We start from the raw sequence: 4,462 nt of genomic DNA on the forward strand, positions 1-4,462 counted from the left end.
GAGCTGCCTTCAATGTGTATTTTCAGCAGGACATTTTCCCGCGTGAGGCAGAGAACAACAGGGAATCATATGCGTGGGAGGGAAAAGCCTGTGGGCTGTGTACAATGCTTATTCCCTTTGTGTCTCGCTTCCCTCTCCCCCCTCGCCCCCTCCCACCCATTTTATTAATGGTTTCTGCAATTACTGGTAACAGTGCATTGCCAGGAAAGAAAAATCGGTGACTGTGTGACAGATTGGTGGAAGGAGGGGCAAAAGAGATATTGTCTGTGAAGAGAAACAAGGGGACTGCCACTGCAAAATGGAGTTTCTCAAGCGAGGGAACTCTAGGATACGTGGAGATCAGAGTTAGGTATAGGATTCTCTGTGTTACAGCACCTGACATTTTATAATGAAAAGGGAGATTTCAGAACAGGAGTGGTCACCCTGAGAGCACATCTAACCTTATCTGAGATGATGCTTCTCAAGGGATTCCAAATGGGAAGCCCCAAGAAACTTAGTGGCACATATTTTTATACCTCTATTATAGGTTAAAAGAGACATGTATTAAGTGAATGCAGTGGTTTAAACAGCCAAGGAATAGATTTTTTTTTTCTCTTTTATTTATTACTCAGTGTACAAAAGAAGGATTTCCTATTACAGCCAGAAATGGAAAGAGTAGCCACTAAAAGAAATGTCACTTTAAATAAGTAAATAAATAGATATATAGTCCCTAAGAGGAGCATCAAGAAATGTTGTTACAACTTGGTTTGGGTTAGCAGATTTGACAAGGGGAATGTCAGCCCAGCTAAATACAGTGGATTCTTATTCAACATGGTCTAGCAGAACTCCAAAATGCACAGAAGTTAAAATAAATTCAAAAAATAAAAAATAAAAATAAATTCAAATGGTTTTGCCCATCAGAATGACTCTATTACACCTGAAACCAAAAGCTAATATTGAGATTTGGTAGAAGAATATTTCTACTTATTTGTCTTTTATTAGTTGACATCCATCAAGTGTTCAGCAGATACTACCTTTTTATATTTTTTAAAAATGTTTTGAAAGGGAACTGTTGGTCATAGGAGATATTTGTACTTGAAAAGGCAGATCTCCATCATAGTTCGTGCATGCAGCAGTTATATTTTATTTTTTATTTAAGTGAGAACACGGTAATCATTATCATGATAACAAGTTGATATTTTTTCAACCTACTATGCTTAGAGTTTTTAGGATATGTGTGACTACAGTACTGCAATTTGATGGACTCCATTTGGTTCCATCACAGAGTTTTGCCAGGTTCAGGAAAACACATCGACGTCTCCAACAGGACTTCAGAAATGACTCAAATCCTTTATTCTATTCCTCAGTGAAACATAAAAGAATGCATGGGTCATGACAATATTACTAGAATCTTCTTTCCTCCTCAATTCTCTTGCTTCCCAAATCTGTGATTACTGACTAATTCCAAAAATTTCTCTCATCTGTACTCTTCCTTCACAGATACCTCTTCCTCATACACACACAAGTATACACACACGCACATATACACATACACACATAGGTGCACACACATGGGTCCTCTAGCGTGATGTTCTCCAACTGGAGATGATCCCCACAGCCCACAATCCCTTTAGCAGAGCAAATACTTTCACTATTTCTCTTGGAAGAATAAATCCGTAAGCCTGCACCACTTCGTCTCTTCCTTTCCTTTCCTGCTCCCCTACATGGGAACTGTAATAATATTAACAGGTCAATATGTTTGTTCTTCATAACACACAACATACACAAACAATTGTGAGATATAGATAGATATAGATGATATATAGATTAAATACATAGACATAGGTGGAAAGATATAGATAATATAGATACAGACAGAAGGATGTATATACACATACAGAGAGAGAGAGAGAAAGCACACAAGCCTCCTGCACTCTGGTCCCTGGCTCTCTCAGACGATCCATTCTATACGATCCAATCTAGCTCTAAAATTCTGTTGCTCTAACTTCCATGGAGTTTCTGGTAAATGCAATTCAACAAGCAACGTTGCAAAACCCACCCTGAGTCCCATCCCCATGATAAGACAAAGAAATGGAAAATCTCATATCATCTTATACCCACTAGATTGTTTAAGGGGAAAAAAGCTAAGTCTGCCAATAGCAAGGGCTGTAGAGAGAGCAGACCCTTGGGGAATCGTGTAGCTGGCTGGTGGGAGAATAAATGCTAATCCACTTTGGGAAACAGTTTGGCATTGCCTGGCCAAGTTAAACACTTGCAAACCCTATGCCTAAGTGGATACACCCCCAAATAACTGTTTTTGGTTCATACCAGTAACGTATCATAACAAAAACAATAAACAAGCCAAATGCCCATCAACAAGAAAATGAAAACAACAGTTGCAGTATTTCACACCATAGAATATTATGTAGCAATGAAAATTAATGAATTACAGCTGCATGCAACAACATGAACACATTTTGGAAAGCTAACTTTAAGTAGAGAAAAGAAACTTCCAGAAACATAAGTGCAAGATGATAGGATTTTTTTAATAAAACTTAAAAACAAATACAACTAAATAGTACATTGTGTAAGCATACACACATTGAGATAAAACTGTACTTAAGATGAAATGCAATGGACTAATAAACATAAACGTTAAGAGAACTGTTATCTGTGGGACATAAGCAGGGTTTGAGGGAGGAGAAAAATATACAGCAAAATGGACGTTGGTAATAACATGATAGCTCTTGGATTCGGTGGTTCACGATTTTTAAACTGTCATTTTTTACATAGTAACGTTTTACAAATATCAAATAATAGGATAAAATTAAGTAAAATAATGTTAAAAATTAAATGTTCTTGATTTTTAATTAGTATATACAATTAAATCACTTATGAAACAATAGTTTTATTGAAAATGTACTATTATTGTTTTTTAAAAAAACCTAATCGGCATAAGGCATTGTGCTAGGCATTTTGGAAATTCAAAAACAAGAGCTGTCTTTGAAGAGCCAACTGTCTGTTGACAGGATGGCAACATCAAAGCAGAGGCAGGAACGTGGACGTCACTGTAGTAACAGGGGTGCATGGATTTGTTCATTCCACTCATATGGTGTCAGGCACCCAGGAATGAATGAGATAAAACCCCTCTGTTGGAGGACTCTGCAGATCAGTGTGGTTGAAAGGGTTTGGGAAATAAAAGGAGAGACACGACACCCATTCAATCAGGGAAACTTTACGCAGAGAAGGATGTCACTGTCTTTCAACGTGCAAGATGCCACTCAGAATTCTGACCTATTTTCCTGGTACCCTGAGCTGGCCTCATCCTCCAGGCTTTCTCCTTTCACACCTTCAGCACTTGGGGGTTAAATGTTTGCTAACAACCCTACAGAGTCACCTTCATCCTCAGAGCCTAGCTGTGCCCAAGAGCACTAGGATTCTGAGAAGACATCCACTTAAAAATGCCCTGGCAGGGTTTCACAGCCGACCCCTCCACCGGAAAGGCACCCTCCACACATCATGACATGGCCAGTTCCTTCCCCGGGGTGGCATCGGGAGTGATCTCCAGCTCTTGAAAATGCAAGAGGTTTCCAAAGTTGACCTGCTTTCTCTCCCATCCTTTCAATCCCAGTCTACACAACTCAACTCCAGCATCTGGAGAGCGCCTTCTGCCCTAAGTACAGCAGGAGACACGCAGATGATGTGAGGTCAGTCCCACCCTCACGGAGTGTGAATTTCAGCAAAGGAGATGAAGAATAACGAGGAATAATATCTAAGGCAAAAGGAGGCACTGAGCCCTCTAGGAGATCCAAGGAGAGAGAGTCCATCTTCAGGATAATTGGAGAAAGCTTGGTGGAAAAAAATGACATCGGAGGGCTTCCATGGTGGCGCAGTGGTTGAGAATCTGCCTGCTAATGCAGGGGATACGGGTTCGAGCCCTGGTCTGGGAAAATCCCACATGCCGCGGAGCAGCTAGGCCCGTGAGCCACAGCTACTGAGCCTGCGCGGCTGGAGCCTGAGCTCCGCAACAAGAGAGGCTGCGACAGTGAGAGGCCCGCGCACCGCGATGAAGAGTGGCCCCCGCTCGCCGCAACTAGGGAAAGCCCTCGCGCAGAAACGAAGACCCAACACAGCAAAAATAAATAAATAAATAAATAAATAAATAAATAAATTCCTACCCTCAACATCTTCTTTAAAAAAAAAAAAAAAAAAAAAAAAGACATTCGAAATAGGCCTTGAAAAAAGGCCTTTGGCTCTCCCTAAACCCATCTAAATCTATATGTGAAGATTCAAGAACATCTGTATTCAAGCCACACTCTGTAGGTAAGAAGTCTTCACCACAACATTTGCCAGAGAGAGGATGTTTTGTTACTTTTTCTAGAAACCTCAGATGTCTGCTTTCCAAACCTACCTCTCCTCTCTTTTATAGTCATAGACTCCACAGTCTTCTTTTTCTTTTTTCTTTTTTTTTTTTTTTGCCGTT

The sequence above is a fragment of the Lipotes vexillifer genome, unplaced genomic scaffold (assembly GCF_000442215.2).
Source record: "Lipotes vexillifer unplaced genomic scaffold, Lipotes_vexillifer_v1.1 scaffold1018, whole genome shotgun sequence".
In the NCBI taxonomy this organism is placed as follows: domain Eukaryota; kingdom Metazoa; phylum Chordata; class Mammalia; order Artiodactyla; family Lipotidae; genus Lipotes; species Lipotes vexillifer.